General features: G+C 36.1%; 1 protein-coding gene across 1 annotated transcript in view; it reads right to left on the bottom strand.

The window, feature by feature from the left end:
* Window positions 1-21,142, bottom strand: part of CHSY3 (chondroitin sulfate synthase 3) — a gene marked incomplete at its 5' end in the record, with an annotated part of 230,959 nt that overhangs the window by 201,343 nt on the left and 8,474 nt on the right. The gene's annotated exons all lie outside the window — the stretch shown is intronic.

The raw sequence follows: 21,142 nt of genomic DNA, 5'->3' as shown, positions 1-21,142 counted from the left end.
ATTTGGCTCCAGTGAAAGAGTAAACATGGATATAAATATACACAGTGCATGGCAAGACCTTATAACGATGTTATCCAGAAAATCCATAATCTCTCCATGTGTCATTATATATTTTCAGTTGTCAGCAAAACAAAAATACAACAACTTGTGAGGAGAACTTGCAGACCCATAAGAATGCAACTATTGATTCCTTGAAGTCCAAGAAAGGACCCCAAGGGAGACTTTCCATTGGTGGCAGGATAAACATAAGGCTCAAATGAAGCTAATCTGTAAACTGTTACCCATTCAATCAGCAACATGCCCTAAGTGAAGAAAACGGTAGACATAAGTTCTACCTCCCAAATCCATCATCAAATAAAAGATTATTGTAAAGTATCAGTTTTCTTTACCTGTAAAATGGGGATAAAAATACATACCCTCGGGGTTATTGCAGAAACTGAGTAAGTTAATATATGTCATGTTATCCATGGTGTCTGGTTCAATAAATGTGAATACCTTCTTTTATTCCAGCTAATGAAAAATAAACTTTAAAATAATAATAATTATTTGAGAAGAGGTTGGAGCAGTGAATAGAGCTTAATAATCAGTATGACTTCAAGTTCCACAAATAACGGAGGCATGGCACCTCTTCTTGAAGAGCTTAAGTGGGGATGAGACAGAAAACAAAAAGGGAACAAGAAAGCAAGAGAGAGCTCGAGCTCTAAATGAAGGAAGATATTTCCTCCTAGGAAAAAAAGGAAAACGTCAAGGAAAATGTGGTTATTGAGGTAGCTTAAAGGACAGTCTACGTAAATGGGAGAGGAGAGAGTTGCAGACTCAGGAAACAACCTGAGTAAGATCACAGTGTCAGAAAAGTATAAGAGAAGTTGAGGATAACAGGGAGTATATGGCCACAATGCAGAGTATATGAGGCAACAAGAGGGTGGAACTAAGTAAGCTATGAAGTTGGTAGTTTAAGACTCTGCATGCCACATACATTTTAATTTTTTTTCTGAACTTTCATCATTTATATTTCATTCTTATGTTTGAGGAATCCCCCATTTTATATATGTCAAAGAAACAAAAAATTGGACATGGTCACGTTCCCAACCTTTCTTAGAGCTGGGGTGCGGAAACCTGACCTAGGAATTCCCCACCAGGCCCACCTGATCCAGGAAGCCAGTGATATGAAGAAGCATAAACAGTGCAGGTTGCTGGCCGGCCAGGGTGGAGGCTCTAAGGCAGCTACAGCTGATCTCCTGTAGCTCTGGGGGCAGTGCCTGCTGTATGTGCAGCCACGGTGACGGCTGACGTCACACCAGATGGGGGTTGGAGCATAATTCTGGGCTCTGGCAGCCTGGCCTCAACCTGGGTCTCAGGTTCCACCAGAACTCTGTGAACTGCCCAAAATCCTTTAATAAGTCTCCTCTGTATAAATTAGCCAGAGGTGGTGCTTTGCTTTCAACCAAAAATCCTGACCCATAAGCCATGCAAAAGTGTTTGACCTTTATTTTGTAGGATATGTAGAACCAAAAGTCAATTAGAGGCAAATTCATTTTCTCCAACTGTAGGTTTTGTTTTAGAAATGTCCTTTCTTTTTCTCTTCTAAAGAATTTTATAAACTTATCAAATTTTCCTAAAATTTTACATAAGGACACACGTATTATTTAATTACAATATAAAATAGATTCTCTTTTAATTAGTACTTTGCTAGAGCTCTGACCCCCTGAATTTTTTTAAACCTCCAAGTTATTTATTTTTTGCAAAAAGTTGCCTTCCAAATCAACAAATAAAAAGTTGTCATAGATGTAAAAATCCTCAACAAAATATCAGCAAACTGAATGCAGCAATACATTTAAAAAATCATACACCATGATCAAGTGGCATTTATTACTGGGTACAAGGTTTGTACAATATCCATTAACATGATATACCACATAAACAAAATGAAGGGCAAAAATCATGTGATCATATCAATAGATGAAAAAAACACATTCGACAAAATCCAGCACACACTTATGATAAAAACTCTCAGTAAAGTGGGAATAGAGGTATCATACCTCAACATAATAAAGGCCATATATGACAGACCCACAGCTAACATCATACTCAATGAGGAAAAACTAAAGGCATTTTCCCTTAAGATCAGGAATAAGACCGGGATGTCCATTCTCACCACACTTGTTCAACATAGTAATTAAAGTCCTAGCTACAGCAATCAGACAAGAAAAAGAAATAAAAGGCATCAAATTGGAAAGGAAGAAGAAAACTGTCATTTACAGATGACATGATACTAGAGAAACCTAAAGATTCTACCAAAAAAAACCTACTAGAATAAATGAATTCAGTAAAGTAGCAGGATACAAATAAATATTCAGAAAAAATCGGTTGCATTAAAAAAATTTTTCCAATTACAGTTTACATTCAATATTACTCTGTATTAGTTTTAGATGTACAGCATAGTAGTTAGAAAATCATGGGGTTAATGGGGCAAAAAGGAGACATCTGTAATACTTTCAACAATAAAGATTTTTTTTAAAAGATACACATGATTAAAAAAAAGAAAATCATATTCTTTACAGGGTAGTCCCCTGATGTTTCAAGTACCCACTTGGTCCATACATAATTATTACGATATTATTGACTATATTCCCTATACAGTGGAATATCATTCGATCAAAAAAAAAAAGAATGAAATCTTACCTTTGGTGACAGCATGGATGGACCTAGAGGATATTATGCTAAGTTTAATACCTGACAGAGAAAGACAAACACCATATGATTTCATTTATATGTGGAATCTAAAGAACAAAATAAACAAAGAAAAAAATTGAAACAGACTCATAGACACAGAGAACAGACTGAAGGTTGACATAGGGGAGGAGGTTTGGGGGGCTGGTGGGGGGAAGGTGAAGGGATTAAGAAGTACAAATTGGTATTTATAGAATAGTCACAGAGATGCAAATTACAGCATAGGGAATACAGTCAATAATATCGTAATAACTATGTATGGTGCCAGGTGGGTAGTTGAAATATCAAGGTGAACACTTTGTAGAGTATATGATTGTCTAGACACTATGGTCTACACCTGAAACTAATGTAGAATAATATTAGCTATAAACCGTAATTGAAAAATAAAATTTTTAAAAAGACCTTTGTAGTCAGAACATGCTCTGCAGCCATCTGGATTGAAAAGCACTGACCAGGATACCGCCCTGTGTCAGCTCTGCAGATGAACGCGGTCTAACAGCGGCCAGAGGTGGGTGAGCTATTTGAAGTCAACACCTGAATGTGGCAACCTTGGTTTAGAGTTTGAATGGTGAACGTTGTGTTATAGCACTTACTTTAAAATGCAATATTTCCATGTGACTGACTCAGAATTTAGTAAAAAGTAAATAAATCAAGAGTATCTCCATCTCATTTCCAAGTACAACAATTTTCATTTTTCTTTTTCATCCATTCCTCCTTTTCATCCAAGCAATTCTGTTTGTGAAGAATTCCCCTACATGGCTATTTGTCATCCTTGTTGTGGATGAATGAACTTTGAAAATGCAAACTGTGCCAAATGCATATTTTGTCCAAATGACAGACTGTCAAGAACCAACCTTTTAATTGGATGAATGACAGAGTGACTTCAAGAGTAATGTTTGCCCTTCTTTATTTGACACAGGAAAATGAGTGTTCTGAGGTAAGGCTGTGTAGCGAGTCTCATTTAATGACACAGAATAAAGATAGGGACTGCCCAAAATAAACAAAAGTTTTCTTTGAGTTTCTTACTTCATAATTCATATATGACTAATGTGAACATTAGAAGGAAAAAAATGATACATAATTTAAAAAACACTTCATTTATAGTTGTGATTAGAAAGAGAAATTATTTAAACATCAAAGGGACTGCTCAAAACAAAATATTTCAGAAACTTTATGTCAGAAATGTGCATTTAGATACTTAAAATTTTTCTCACATTAGAAAAAAAAAGATAACTGCATAAGAGAAAACATGTTGCAACCAAGGACATTTTATCTTCACTAGAAATGTACTCCTTAGCACAGTAGTTAAAATAGGTCTTTTTAGTAATGTGTCTTCCTTTAAAGACCAGCTCTTAGTGTGTTTCATGTAACATGAGGCTCTAATTCTTTTTTAAATTTATTTATCATTGACACTATTACTAGATGTCCCCCGTTTTCCCCACCTCCACCGAGTCCCCATACCCCATCCCTTGGCCTTCACCACACTGTTGTCTGTGCCCATGGGATCTGTATATATATTATTTGGCTAATCTCTCCACCTTATTTTATCCAGTAGCCCCTCCCCCCTCCCCTCTAATATCTGTTCATCTACTTCATATATCCTGACTTAATTCTATAAGTGAGATCATACGGTGTTTATCTTTCTCTGACTGGCTTATTTCACTTAGCATAACAATCTCCAGGTCTGTCCAGGCTGCTGCAAAGGGTTAAGAGCTCCTTCTTTATTACAGCTGCATAGTATTCCATTGTGTAAATATACCACAAATTTTTTATCCACTCATCTACTGATGGGCACTTGGGCTATTTCCAGATCTTGGCTATTGTAAACAATGCTGCAATGAACAGAGAACATATTTGTCAATGATAAGGGGTTAATTTCCAAAATATATAAAGAACTTATACAACTCAACACCAGGAAGACAAACAACCCAATTTAAAAATGGGCAAAGGACCTGAATATACACTTCTCCAAAGAAGACATACAGATGGCCAAAAGACATATGAAAAAATACTCAACATCACTGATCATCAGAGAAATGCAAATTCAAACTACAGTGGGGCCTTGACTTACGAGTGTCCTAACTAACGAGTTTTTCGAGATACGAGCTGTCTCTCGGCCGAGTTTTTGCTTTGAGTTGTGAGCTAAAATTCGGGTACAATGAGGTATCACCTCTCACTTGCCAGAATGGCTACCTCAATAAATCAATACACAAGCGCTGGCAAGAATGTGGAGAAAAGGAAATCCTAGTATACTGTGGTGGGGATGAAAAATGATGCAGCCACTGTAGAAAATAGTATGGAATTTCCTCAAAAAATTAAAAATGGAACTGCCTTTTAACCCAGTGAGCTCACTTCTGAGAATATATCCTAAGAATTCCAAAACACCAATCAGAAAGAATATATACACCCCTATCTATGCTCATAGAGGGTCTAATTCTTATGGTAAGATTCTTATTATGTCCATCATCTGGCAATAAACACACCATTTTTGTTTGTATGTGATTTTTAATTTCCCGACATACAAAGCACTCTAAATTTCATTAGAGTACCCACAGTATTTTATATATTAACATACTCTTATCAAAAATCACAGTGCAATGTAGTATCCCCAAAGTCCTAATTATACTAAAATACATAAATACTAGAGGCCCGGTGCATGAATATTGTGCACTAGGGTAGGGGAGAGGGTCCTCAGCCTGGCCTGCGTCCTCTCACAGTCCAGGAGCCCTTGGGGATGTCCAACTGACAGCTTAGGCCTGCTCCCCGCAGAGAGCGGGCCTAAGCCGGCAGTCAGACATCCTTAGTGCTGCCGTGGAGGCAGGAGAGGCTCCCGCCACCGCTGCTGTGCTCACCAGCTGTGAGCCCGGCTTCGGGCTGAGCGGCGCTCCCCCCGAGGGAGCTCACTGACCACCAGGGGACAGCTCCTGCATTGAGCGTCTGCTCCCTGGTGGTCAGTGAGCGTCATAGTGACCAGTCGTTCCGCCATTCAGTTGATTTGCATATTAGCCTTTTATTATATAGGATATTGAATTGAGGTAATGTATATCCCACTTTTATCCCATTCTGTTTACAAAACATTATGTCATAAGCATTTTTCTAATTCATATAATAAACATAGAAAATCATTTGTAATGGCTGTCTGTAATTCTGTCATGAATACACAATAACTTAACTATTTCCCTCTATCATTTAGGTTGTCTCACATCCTAAATATTACACACAAATCCAAAATCATCTCTACCTCCATAGGATAAATGTCTAAAAGTGAAACTGCTAGATCACAAATAACCAACATGAAAAACTTGAAACAACTTTGAAATTTTGAGTGTCCATTTCACATGATCAAGGAAAAGAGTTAACAGCTAGTGCTTATGAGTTTCAAAATCAATATTTTTAAAGGAATTAAACCACTAGGTATACATTATAAATGAGAAATTGATATCATATATAAGCATTAAAATCATTCTCCCAAAGGCATTTAGGATTATATGAAAAAAGTCAGAGATCAATATTAAATATAGTCAGGGTTATGTAAATCCCATTCAGCAGGTACATTTATAATCAACTATTTTTGGAAGTTTAGCTGATTTTGATATGCTTGAAATGATGGCTCACTGAATTAAGAACTTGTTGATGATTTTTAGTCGTGCCTAATTATTCTACATACAAGTAAAATTAACTAACATCACAAAACTATTTAAAGGCTGTTCTTATAAATACAACATTAGGTAAGCTCTTCTGTTACTCCCTATTTATTTAATTTTTAAAAAATTAATACTTAGCTCTAGAAGTTTGTTCTTAAAATATTTATTAAATTAATTTGTGCCAATATTAGTTGAATAGTTGTTTCCAAAGGAGAGGGCAGGACAAGAATGGATTGTAACAGCTGCCATGCTGACCAAACCTAGCAGCCTGATGTTAATTTCAAAACATTCCTCATTCTGCCAGGAAATGGCCCTTGGATTGCTTTCCTCAGAATCACACTCATGAGATGCAAGTTCCTTTGAGGTTCTCTGGGCTAAAGTTTACCCGATCAGACTTGGCCCAGATCATTTCTATGTCAGCATCAGCTCTAACCTTCCCATTTGATAGCTCATCAGCCAAGCCATCCCTCCAATCAAAGAGGTGATTAGGAGACATTTTTCTCTATATTCTAACGTCTCTATATATTTTTATCTTCTATTTCATAAACCATTTTTAAATCTAATATCGCATTCACTGTCACAATTCAGCAGGCAAGGTAGGAAATATATTACTAGTCCTCTTTTATAGGTGGTTCAGAAAGACAAACTGATGAGCTAGCTGATATCAAAGCTAATAGAGAAACCCCATTAATTTCAGGCCAGTCAAACATTCCACTATCCCTCCTAGCATTCCCTGGTCCATTTAGATAAAAAAAAAAATCTTATTGGTTAAAAGGCTATAAGTCATTTACCACCTACAACTAAATAAGAGCCTAAGCAAACTCAATATACCTTTGTTGTAAGTCATTCTCTTGTTTAAATGGATATTAGCTTTTTAACTGTTTCAGAATTAACATGAAAATTCTCTTAGATACATAGAAAGTTTTTTTGATTTCCATGTTTTTTAATTTTCATGTTTAGTACACAAAAACTAAACATGAATCAGAAATATGTCAACACACTAAAGCTACTACTGGACTTGAATGTGCAAAAATTCTAAACCATTGGCTATGATCAAACCTTAGTAAATAATGTAGGTGTGATGGTTAATTGTATGTGTCAACTTGGCTAGACTATGACACCCGGCTGCTTGGGCAAAGAGCAGTCTAACTGTTGCTATAAATGTATTTTTTAGATGTGGTTAACATTTAAATCAGTAAAGTTTGAATAAAGCAAATTACACTTCATAGTGTGGGTGGGCCTCATCCAATCAAGTGAAGACTTTAAAAGAAAAAAAATGATGAGGCCCCCCCAAAAAGCTAAGAAGAAAGGAATTCTGCCTCCAGACTGCTTTCGGATTTGAGCTGCAACATCAACTCCTGCCAGAATTTCCAGCCTGTCTGCCTTCCCTGAAGACACTGGACTGGCAGGCCCCCAAAAAGTGTAAACCAGTTCCTTACAACCTCTTTCTTTATAGATAGCTAGATAGGCAGCTAGATAGACACACACCCTGTTGGCCTGTTTCTCTAGAAAACCCAATACCGTAGGTAAGCTGTATTCACACCTGTTCCAAAGCTCTTTCTTCTTTGCTTCCTTCTTCTATGGAAGCTAGAAGTACTCAGTTTACCCACCTCTCTTGCAGGCATGGATGGCTTCATGGCACAATTCCAACCGGAGATATATAGGCAGAAGTCCATGGGGAGAAATAACATCACTGAAAGTGGGACTAATCTCAAGCCAGTAGAAAGTCTTTCCCCTTCCAACCTGGAACTAGGATCAGACACTTAAGAGTGCCTAAAATCTATTAGCATGAGGAGAGAAGCCAACGCTGTAAGCAAAGGCAGTAAAAGCATGGGGCCATAATGATATCACTGAGCATCCACTTAGTCATGGCCTCCTCACCTGTGCATCTCGAAAACTGACAAATAAAACCCACTATGGCCAAGTTTTCTGTTTTCTTCAATCAAATTCATTCTTATCTGACACAAAAACTTGTAAAATGTCTTTTCACACATCTACCCAAATATCAATAGCATTACGCTGATAAATGTTGATTTCCATATAGAAAGGTTAGTGAAAATAATTTTAAAAAAAGACAAATATTAAAAGCCCAGGTATAATTTATTAAGCACTTAATAATGTTCTTAATTAAAATTTGAGACAGCAAATAATGGGTGTCTTCTTTTCAAGGGCCTTCTCTTACAGCTACACTGGAAGAAATAAGCCCTGCCAATCACTGAGACGCATGAGGCAAAGAGTCAGATTCTACATAAGTACCAACGGTGGTAGAACAGCATTAATAAATAAGGATATTGCCACATTTTTAGATTAGATATATTTTTTACAAATATATATGTATATTTGTAAAAAATATATTACTTACAAAAATAATTACTTACAAAACTTCACTAAACAGTAACTGTTTTCAGTGGATCATTCAAAATGAAAAAAAACAAATGAACATTTTTTCAGTTAGCATGACATATGAGCCTAAACGGTTTCTATAAGGCAAGTTGTAAAAAGTCTTGAAGGCTGAGATAGAGGCAACTGGATTGCAAAGATTGAGACACATTTGACAAAAATTTGGATAAAAATGTTTGCAAAGAAGACATTAAGGTAATGTAGTGGCCCGAGGGTTCCCTGAATTCCAATTAATCAGAAGGCTAGAAGATGCCCAGAGGTGAAAGAAGATTCACATTCATTCCTTTTTAGGGTTCTTTATCATCTCCTGTCTGTAGCTTTTGCATTGCTTTTCACCAACTGTTAGGCTCTTACGTAGTCACTGGCACAATCAGTCCTATGTGGGTAGAATCTCTAGCTTCCTCTTTTTGGTGCCGTGACCCCTCTTCTGTAGCTCTAACCTAAGTGCAGAGAGCCCGTTCACTGTGCCCAGGGTATCGTGCACAACCCATGCTTGGAGAACTGACCTAGCTATTCTTCAAGGTCAAGATCAACGTTTCCACAAAGCCCTCCTGCCTAAACTTCACAGTTCCCCCAGGGATGGCTCCTTTTAAACATATTTAGTGCTTGTCTATAGGCAACTCATCAATGCCATGCTCGCTTCCATGTCATTAATACTGTATTTCCGGTTAGCCATCCTCTTTTCTAATTAGACCCTAAATAATACAAGGAAGGAGATCATGCTTAGAATAATACATGGAATGTTATACTTGATAAGTGCTTCCAATACACTCATCAGAAATGGTCTAATGTTCTGATATTTCTACTGTATGACCTTACATTTTGACTCCAGAAATAGCAGTACCTTTCTTATTCTGTTACCAAAATACCATCTTTGTTTTCATGGGCTTCCTACAGCAAAGCATTTAGTTGGCACTCAACCTGAGCCAGATCACTAAAATAACTCTAACAAAAATAGCAATAAACCCATTTATCCTTGGGAATTTTCACAAGAATTTATTAACAGTTTAAGTCCATGTAAAAGTCACTCCTATAAACAAATAATTATAAAACACTCATAGCAGCCCGGCTGGCTTGGTTCAGTGTTTGAGTGTTGACCTGTGAACCAGGAGGTCACAGTTTGATTCCCAGTCAGAGCGTACGCCCAGGTTGTGGACTCGCTTCCCAATGTGGGGCATGCAGGAGGCAGCCAATCAATGATTCTTTCTCATCATTGATGTTTCTCTCTCTCTCTCCCTCTCCTTTCCTCTCTGAAATATATTTTAAAAATATTAATACAATGCTCATAGTAAAACTAAAACAGTAAGCGTTTCTATAAAATTTTAGCTCTTTTAAATAGATGCATATTTAACTATTCCTGTAAAACCTCTAAGTGTATGTATTACTGAGAAGTAAATGAGTATCTTCATTCTATCATAAACTAATTATCAGAGGAAGAAATATTTCAAGATAAAATAATGAGTTCTCAAAGTATATTGCAATAAGTGAAATTCTAGTGTGATAACATAGGTTCACGTGCTGTTGTTTCTAAACAGTACAACAGAAAGAAATACAATTTTGATAAAATAGACAGTCCACATTTTTATTCTTGCCCTGAGGTAGGGTAAAATATGCAATTTTCTGTTTCTACTGAAAATGAAAACTATTATTATTAGGTATTCTTCCTGTAAACCTACATGCTAAGCACTAGAAGAACTGTAATAATTTTGGTCCTTTCATTCACTTTTCAATCTCTAACAGGTAACCACATCTAGTGAAAAGAATGCTAAAATCGATGACAGCAGCTCTCCATTTAGGGCCTTTATCATCTGACCTTTGTCACTTACCTCTTTTCTTTATGATTTCCTCATATTAAATATACGTGAACTATCTACTTCAACCTGACATTGTAGTTTTAAAATAAAAATGAAATATCATTCTTTGAATCCTTAGGCAGAATGTCAATGTACACTTATTTCGAGAAGAATATGGTTTCTGAAATCAAATAAACCAGGGTTCAATGCAAGATGCTAATAGCTCTCTACCTGTGTGACCTGGGCAAGTTAGTAACCTGCTCTGAGCCTGCTGTCCACTTGTACCATAAAGCGAAAGAAACTTCATCTCACTCGCCCTTACAGCCCAGTACAGTATTTGGTATACAACTAATGATCAACAGTTTATTTTTATAGCTAGATATAAATAAAAGTCAATTTGACAGGTATTATTTTATACACTCAGGAAGAAGGCTAGAAACTTAGATTATTGTTCATCTTAAGCATAATGAAATTCTATCCATTTCAGATATTTCCAAGCATAGTATTTATTCTTAATGGGCTAGAGTACAAATTAATAGCTACAGATCAGCATTTGATCAGGTTGTTGTCACTTTTTAAACTACAATAAGACCTATAGCCTGTCTTCACGGGCTATTCACCTTTACTGTTAAAATGATGCAGACTCATCTAAATTTACATCAATAGTAGGTACAGCATTTAAGAGAAATAAATCTTTTGTGACATAAGCCCGGCCGGTGAGGCTCAGTGGATGGGGCTCAGGATGTCACACTTCGATTCCCAGTTCAGGGCACGTGCACGGGTTGTGGGCTCGATCCCCAGTGGGGGCGTGCAGGAGGCCGCTAATCAATGATTCTCTCTTATCATTGATGTTTCTATCTCTCTCCCTCTCCCTTCTTCTCTCTGAAATTAATAAAAATATATTTTTTAAAAAAATAAGAACAGAGTAAGTGGACAAACAAAATTGAAACAGACTCACAGAGAAAAAGAACAGACTGACGGTTGCCCTCCCTCCCTTTCTCTCCCTAAATTCAATAAATTTTTTAAAAGCTTTAAATAGGATAATAAAAGAAAGAAAATTAAATTTTATTTAAATTAGGACCTTAGCCCTGGCCAGTTTGGCTCAGTGGATGGAGCGTCAGCCTGCAGACTGAAGGGTCCCAAGTTTGATTCTGGCCAGGGGCACATGCCTGGGTTGCGGGCTCAGTCCCCAGTAGGGGGCGTGCAGGAGGCAGCCAATCAATGATTCTCTCTCATTATTGATGTTTCTTTCTCTCCCTCTCCCTCTCTGAAATCAATAAAGAAATATATATATTTTTAAAGCTTTTAAATTGGGACCTTATAGAACCTCATAAAAAGACCTACGCTTAACAGGGTTTGCTCTGAGTTTTTGTTTTAGTATAGAAATGTCATAATTATATTATGATCATAATTATATATTCCAATTAATATACTGCCATTCGCTATCTTGCTTAGGTTTCAAAAACTAATTTATGGTAGACTATTAAATGCTCTTCAAATGGAAAAGTAAATCAATTGTAATGGATTTTGAAATTATTTTTTAAATTAAGTATTATGCAATCTCTATGCAGAATTTACTGGACTGAATGTATAAATATTATGATAACAAATATATAACAAATGTGCATAATAACTAGATCTCTCATTAGTTACATGCTTATAACCAATAAAAATAAACATTTATAAACACTACTGTAAAATATATTGTCAGAAGAGCAAATACTGATTAGTGAAGATTATTTGATTATAGTGAGTCTTTCCATAGACCTTCCAAAGTCAGAAGATGTTCTTACTGTAATTTAATAACCACAATTTCATAAAATCTTTAAGGTTAAATTTTAAAAAAGGGAAACCATGATAAGACAAAGGTTAAATATGAGAAATGCTGAGTTTTAAACAAATATAGGGGAAAGACATAAATCTTAATATAAGCAATTATGTAAGTAAGAAAGCAAGGATGATGGATTTACAGGCAATGTAATTAATCTGAAGGTATCCTGCTCTAAATCTATTTGTAGCCACAGCACCTACAATTCAACTAATTAAGACAGAAAACAGAACTATATATGTTCATAGTTCCAAAACCCCAGTTTCACACAGTAAGATATGTACCTTATGAGAGTTGGAGCACTAAGCTAAAGCCATTTCAGACAGGCATTTTCTAAGATGATTCTACCTTATAAGAATAACCTCCAGGCATAACAGCTAATGTATTGCAAATATGCAATAAATTACTTACCTAAAATTATCAACCAAAATTTCAAGGGAAATAAAAAGAACTTTTGTCTATTGCCAAATAATATTGTGTGACAAAGTTCCATTGTACATGCTTTAATGACTCAAAATTTATTTTGTAATCCTATTGCAGAAAATCATACAATGACATAATATATTGCATACAAGTTCTGGTAAATCACAGTTCCACATATAATAAATGGAAGCCCAAATTTATAACATTTATTATGCTTTATGTCCAATATCTACTTATTGTTCATTTAGTAATACTTATGTGACTCCCTATTAAATCTTCCCTCACAGGTCATATATTAATAGATGTTTTATGTGTAAATATACATATACTAACTATAATATGCATAATTAACATATATTTATATAATTAATGTATAATGTAATATACTAAATGTAATATTTAGTGTGTTTATATTTAATATGAAGATATTTGACAAATATTAAAAAATATAGTGCTTTTAAATGTTACAGTTTGCATCAAGATACCTTTCAGATCACACTATATGTATCTAAAAAATCAGATCATGATTTTACATGTTCAAATACAAATTATTATTTAGAATACAAAAATAAGGAACTTGAAGTCAGAAATGTCACACCATTCACTTGGCTCTTTAAATCTTCTCATTCTTTTATTAAGCTTCTCTTCTGCCCTCTGGCTCTCGCCTGTCTGGAACCTCATTCTCATACCACTTTCTCCCTGGATTTTTATAGTTAAACCACATTGGTCACTTCCACACATACTTCAGGGCCTTTGCACTGGCTATGTCCTTACACTATATATTCAACTCTTTCCAAATTCATTCTAATGCTCTGCCTCTGGGCTCAAATGTCACCTCTTCCCAGAAGCCTTCCCTGGCAAAGGAAACAAGAGAAAAATAAACAAATGGGACTACATCAAACTAAAAACTTTTACACAGGAATGGAAACCGTCAACCAAACAACATTTTAAAAAATGAAACAATTCAATTAAAAAATGGATAGAGGACCTAAATAGACATTTCTCCAAAGAAGACATACAGATGGCCAAGAGACATATGAAAAGATGCTCAACCTCACTACCTTCAAATCAAAAGGACGATGAGATATCACCTCTCACCTGTCAGAATGGCTGTTATAAAGACAACAAAGAATAGTGCTGGCGAGGATGTGGAGAAAAGGGAGCCCTCTCAGGCACTGCTGGTAGGAATACAGATTGGTGCCGCCACTATGGAGGTTCCTCAAAAAATTAAAAATAGAACTACCATATGACCCAGCAATTAATTCCACCTCAGGGTATTTGTCCAAAGAAAACGAAAACACTAATTTGAAGAGATATATGCACGCTAAGTTCACTGCAGCATTATTTACCAGCATTATTTACCAGTACAGCCCAGGCATTCCACCTCCTTACCTCCACTTCCACTTTCAAGACTCCTCTCTCACTTGGAGCCTCCTAACTGTCATGTGCGCTATCCCTAGGCACAGGAGCCTCCAACCCATCCTCCCGTGCTACAGGCACTGCATGGTAAGCTGATCATGGTGCTCACCTATGAAGAACCCTTCAAAGCTCCCCAATGTCCATGAAACTGATTTTTCACTCTATTTGTTAGAATCTCCCAGAGAGATTTTTAACATAAATTCATGGGCTCCATCATAATTGAATCTAAACCAATTACATCACCCCCAGTAACTCTAAGAATCACTGCTTTACAAGGTACACTCTAAACCTTTGCAGATGATATACATGGTCCATCATCAAGTTTTACCAACAGCCTTTGAGCCTCATTATTCCAGCCTCCAGGTACACGAGCCAAACACACAGTTCCCTATCATGCTGCTCTCGCGTCTTTGCCTTCCCATGTATCCCCATTCCTCTGGCATGTCCCTATGCATTACTTTTAGTTAGGAGAAAGCTTTGCATTTTCCTATGCTCCTTGGGGAACTTCCTCCCTTTCACTCCTATATATCCTGCACTTACCTGGACTGTAGCAGTTGGCTATAGCAGTAGGCAGGAAAATACTGGTTGAGAATGACAGATCAAAATCAATTACCCACTTATTAAATACGTTATGGTTTCTACAATCATCAAACAAATCACTCTTTTTTAAAATATATATATATTATTGATTTTTTACAGAGAGTAAGGGAGAAGGATAGAGAGTCAGAAACATCGATGAGAGAGAAACATCGATCAGCTGCCTCCTGCACTCCCTACTGGGGATGTGCCCGCAACCAAGGTACATGCCCTTGACCGGAATCAAACCTGGGACCCTTCAGTCCGCAGGCCGATGCTCTATCCACTGAGCCAGACCAGTTAGGGCCAAATCACTCTTTTTTTCCCTTTTGAGCCTCAATTCAAGAAGTCAGCGTTAAAGCAATCAAGTCAATGAAAACATTCATCCTATGGAGACATATCTTGGAGATACTGTGGCTTCAGTTCTAAACCACCATAGTGAAGTGGGTATCACAATAAAGAGAGATGTAATATCTTCGCTGGTGAAGGGCCTTGCTTTCAATTTGTAAAAGAACAAAAACAAAAACATCTGTGAAGCACAATAAAGTGAAAAGCAATAGAGCAAAGTATGCCTGTATTTTAAGAACTCCATTATTATATATTACTCAAATGTAATAAATAAAAACAGCTATAAAACTTTAAGCCTTGCATGGATACACATTACATCTTTTCCTAAGAATGTTTTAAAATCCATTTTGAATTTTTCTTTTTTTTAAAAAAAAAGGAGCTCTATGCAAAAACGAGCATCAGACCATAAGAAAGCACACTACAGTTGTAAGTAACGGCTTTATATTTATTCACTAGAGGCCCGGTGCATGAAATTCGTGCACTCAGGGGCAAGCCTGCACCCACTCGCAGTCTGGGATGTCTCACAGCCCTCGGGGGATGTCTGATTGACAGTTTAGGCCTGCTCCCCACAGTCAGACATCCTTAGCACTGCCACGGAGGTGGGAGAGGCTCCCACCACTGCCACTGTGCTCACCAGTGATGATCCTGGCTTCTGGCTGAGCAGCGCTTCCCCTGTGAGAGCGCAATGACCACCAGCGGCAGCTCCTACGTTGAGCGTCTTCCCCCTGGTGGTCAGTGCACATCACAGTGACCAGTCGTTCTGCTGTACAGTCAATTTGCATATTAGCCTTTTATTATATAGGACTGTCTTTAATCCAGTGACTAGCTCTTTGAAACAGATGTAGAAAGAGCTACAGAAGTGTTTATTACTTTACTGTGATTTTCCCAAAAGGAAAGTAAAACAAAAAGTAAATTTTAAGGAATAAAGAATAGACTGGATATTTGAAAACAGAAATTAATAAAAGAATGTATACAGTGGTCTAGACCCTAGAGCCACATCAGAATCACTAATGTGGGAAGTTTTATGCATGCCATGCTATACGCCTCACCTGTAAGAGATTCTGGTCTAATGGGTCAGGGATGGGCTTCAGCATCAAAATTGTTCAAAGTTCCCCGGGGGATCCCACTGTGAGTCAGGGTAAAGAACCATAAGTCAGCACCTTCCTCCCATAGCAAAGCCTATCTTTCAAAAAGCAATTGCAATTAACTCTTTCCAATCAATGTAATTTTTCTCCTGTGAAGGGAAAAAGGGAATATGAACATCGTTAACTGGAATATATTAACAACAGTTAACAGATATACTGGAGTTATTATGTGGCAAGCATTATTTTAAGAGCTTCTAATACATTGACCTTTTTATTCCTCACAATGGCTCTGGAGAGTTGGCACAATTTTATGCCATTCTGCAAAAATAGCTAACAGTTGCATAATGCTTAACACTGCCATATATTATTCTGAATGCTGCTGTATACATGACTTGTTTAATCTTCACAAAACTTCTGTAAAGTACTGTTAATATATCCATTTGATAGAGACAAAACTAAGGCACAGAGAAAAATAACTTACAGAAAGCCATACAATTAGTGAATGACAGCTGGGATTTGAAGCCAGGTAGTTGTCTAGCTCCAGACTTAATTAAAAAACAAAATCCTAATGCTCTGTGCTATATAACAGGCACAAAATATATTAATATGCAGTTGGGTTTCTAAGCATGTCTTTATTTTTCTCCTCTTCAGAAGGCAGTAATACAAACAAAGAGGAAGATGCTCATTTAAGAAAAGTGAAATAAGAATCATTTGACTTTAGGTCCGAGGCAGGTAACACTCCTGGACCCAACTGGAGTTTTCATGACTTAGAATGGAAAGGAGTTAACGATGATGAAGACAAGTAATCCAGTTCTCTACCAGACATGAAGGCAAGAGATTGATTCGAAGCCCGACTCCTCCTCCCTGTGAGCTCCATGAGACAAGGAACTGGTGTGCCTGCACTGCGCAGAGAAAGTGCTGGGTAAAGATATTTGAGCAAATGAAATGAGAAGATGTAAGATGGCTGAATTCTAAGGTACACTATTTTTAATTTTTAGCACTGTTTTTCATACTTCAAGATATTTATCATGTATGTTACATGTCCTTATTTCACAGAAAATTTAATTCTGTACAAGAGAACATTAGATGATTAAAATATATTATTTTTCATCAAAATGTTGGTCTTTCAATATTTTAACTTATGCATGCAAATTTTACCTTCAAATTAAATATATATAATAAAGTTAATAAATATATCATTATTTACAGACTTTACAGGATGCTCATATAATTATTTAGTTTATGAAAACGAACATTTCTAATAATCAGCTCAATAGCCAGGCGACCACATTGCTAACTCAAGGCCAAGTCATTAGGCAGTCTCTTGGGCCTGACTGCTCCTCAGGTAGGGTGGCCATCTGTCCCTTTATCTGGTTTGATTCCTCCATTTGTAGCTGGTGCCTCTGCCTTCCTCTTGATTAGAAAAGCACAACCCTGACCTCCCCTTAGCCAATGATACCACAGCTGCACTCTGGGTTCTCACCAGAAAATAGGCATACTCAACCTTCCCATTGACCAACCCAATATTCAACTTTTGAGTGAGAACACCCCTGAAGGGCTCTCTGAAGAGTACTCTAAATTTTAAAATAAAACGAGCAAGGACCGTAACTGCATTGTCTCCAAGTAGAATTCCTCCTGCACAACTGCCCTTCTGTGTTACTGTCCTGGCCTACATCGAGGGGATAGGTAAGAAACACCCAAGAGTACCATGCTATGCCACTTACACAGAAGTGCTGCTAAGTTGGGAATCCTCAGAGCCATCTACTCTACAGCAAAAATTTCTCTCAGATTTCAGTATCATGGTGAGCTAGGGGTCTCTTTCATGTCAGGAAAACAGATGCCCAACATGTCTTTTACAATTTTTTTTGCTTATTTTTCTGTTTTCCTCTTATTTCGTTACATTTTAATTTTATTTTATTGCACGTTATTTTTATTAATATGTATATTTCTTTAAACATCTCTTTTTGAGGTACTAGTATTCTATGAATAAACAATTCTACAATAAAAATAAATGAAACTGAAAGGGATAATGAAAAGTTCAGATACCACTGACTGTGAAGAATGAGGGACATGACTTTCAAAATTATAAATGGTAAGTAAAGATTTCACAGTCTCAAAAAATTAAGACATTACTTCATTCATTCATTAGTTCCAAACAGTACCTGGTGAATTTTTTCAAAAATTATTTTGATTCAGTTAATTTAGAAATTTATAACAGACTATAAGTATTCAACACCCTTGCAAGAAAGGGTCACATTAAGTGTTAGGTCATGACTCAAACTGATTTATAGTCGGTGAAGCCTTCACTAGAGTATTGATTAATAGAGAGTAAATGAAGAGATCATTAGAATTCTGAGAAACTGCAACCCCTCAATATTAGGTTACTTAGGTTATTTTTAATAACCAAAAAATCAAATAATGACTTAAGACACTAATTTTTCAAATAATGATTTAAGACATTTTTTTTTATTTCCATGAAGTTTATGTTTAGCTCAAATACCTCATTGAAAGTTATATCTTTGTGCAAAAGAAATGACATGCTGTAATCAAAGTATAATGTAGTATAGTTAAATGATAGTATAGATTTCTTTGTACGTTGAGCACTAATTCACTACGTAGAAAAGAGACTTACTGAAATAAATGTTTCTCAAAACAGCTTTTTGGCCCTGACCGGTGTGGCGGTGTGACTCAGTTGGTTGGGTATTGTGTCATGCACTGAGTGAGGGATTGCTGGTTCAATTCCAGGTCATGGCACATACCGGGCTGTGGGCTCTATAACCTGGGGTGGGGGACTTGCAGCAGACAGTCGATCAATGTTACACTCTCACATCGATGTTTCTCTTTCTCTTCCCCTCTCCCTTCCTCTCTCTCTAAAAATCAGTTTAAAAAAATATCTTTTTTAAAAAAACAGCTTTTTGGAGACCAAGACAAAGAGAGTGGAAGTAAAAATTGATTTGGGTTTTTTTATTTTAAGAAAATTAGAATCCTGATGTTCAACTAAAGAGAAAGACTATCCAAGGTTTTTAAACTAATATGAATATTTATGTTATTATCATGGAGCTTATTTCAAAAATTGCATAAAATCATTGTCCAAACTTAACGTGTTTCACAACTGTTGGAAATCATCTTGGAAAGCATATATTGTCACGATCTAGGGAATAAGGCATTGGTGAACAATGAAAATGAACTAACTAAGACTACAAAATATGGAAAAACCATACGATGCTTCTTTTTCAACTCGAAATATAATTTTATTTTGTACAATTAAGGAAACAGTGTGGCAGAAAAGAAATTTCATAAAATCAATGCATGATGATTTCATCTGACAAGTTGAATGGGGGTGGGAAAGTAGGTGTGAGAAGCTTACTGCCTTTAGTAAAGTTAAAAACTAAATCAGAACCAAGAAAAGATTTTTTGAAAGACTAAATTTTAGATATAAATTCCAAAGATATACTTTCCCACAGATATTAATATGCCTCTTGGGCATATACCATGTTCATGATACAATAAAATCAGCATTACACAAGATGAAAGCCCATAATAGGAAGAAGCCACAGGATATGCAATAGCCCTATAAGAATGACATGCATATTTAACTTTAATGTTAGGAAGAACTTATATGTAGTTAAAATTTTTATGGTGCAAATCTCTGGTATTACAAACCCAGGGAAACACTTCCAGAACATATCCTTTTGTGAAATAATGGAATTTTCTAGGGTGTTTATAGCCTTTAGGGGGCCAAGATTAGACATAAGACATTCTGAATTTAATTCTTTAAGAAATCTAATAAAAAACTATTTAGTCATAAGAAATGGTTTCTTCAACCCATAGAGAAATATTTTTTTTAAAGCTAAGTTTTCTTTGAAACAACATTTAATTAGGTGAAATAAAGATATATATTCTGTGGCTCCATTTAACTGTAAACATTAAAAAGATAAATTCAAACTATTCTAAATATGACTCTTAGATAGATGAAATGCAAAACTCCCTAACAGGAAAACGAATCCTTAAAATTAAAATTATTTTAATGCTTGAATAGAACAGATTCTACTAAAACAACAACAAAACTGAATTTCCAATTCTGCTAAGACACCAGCTGAAAATGGAGTTATATAAATAATTTTTTAGCAGTGGGGACTTTCTAGTTATTAGTAAAAACATACTAATTAAAAGAAAGTACATTAACTATATTGTATGACATACTGACTCTAACAGTCAGGTTTGAAAAAAGTATTCCTTCCCTAAATTATTTAAAATACACATCTCATTCCCACTGGAAAAATCACTTCATTTTCTAGAGAATATTTTAATGAAATTTGCAACATGTGGATTATCTGGTTCAAAATATCAAGATTCTCATGCCTACCTGAACCACTTAAAATAAAGGCACAAGGAAAATTCAACATACAAGGAGTTCAAATAAACCTGAGAGGAGAATATTGTGGACAACAATAGGACATGAAGGGGACTGAAGACTGCTAAAGTCATCAAAACACAAAAACAAAAACCCTAAACCACTTCATGTCCCTGCCAAACAATGTTTAAGAGCCATATGCAGCCTCCCATGCTGCCAGATTGCAGCTCAGATAACTAGAAAAACAGTAGCCAAGATTGAGCTCAACCAAAATGTGAACTTAACCAGCAGTGGATGCCAATAAATTCTAACACTCACAGACTGAATAGAATAGAATAATTTTTCACAAACATTTAGTAATTTTTACGCATACATCTTGAGGTATAAATGAGTATAACAGCAATCCATTGCATCTGTGGGTATTAACATCTGTCACATGTCCTTGAAAACGAGGTGTTTCTACCTCCAGGTAGGGAAATGAGAATCTCAATTCTTTTTTTTATTTGTTTATAAAGTATTACTGATAGTAGTACATATGTCTC

This window comes from Myotis davidii, unplaced genomic scaffold (genome assembly GCF_000327345.1).
Source record: "Myotis davidii unplaced genomic scaffold, ASM32734v1 scaffold319, whole genome shotgun sequence".
Taxonomy (NCBI): domain Eukaryota; kingdom Metazoa; phylum Chordata; class Mammalia; order Chiroptera; family Vespertilionidae; genus Myotis; species Myotis davidii.
This window is presented reverse-complemented; position numbering and strand designations above follow the sequence as displayed.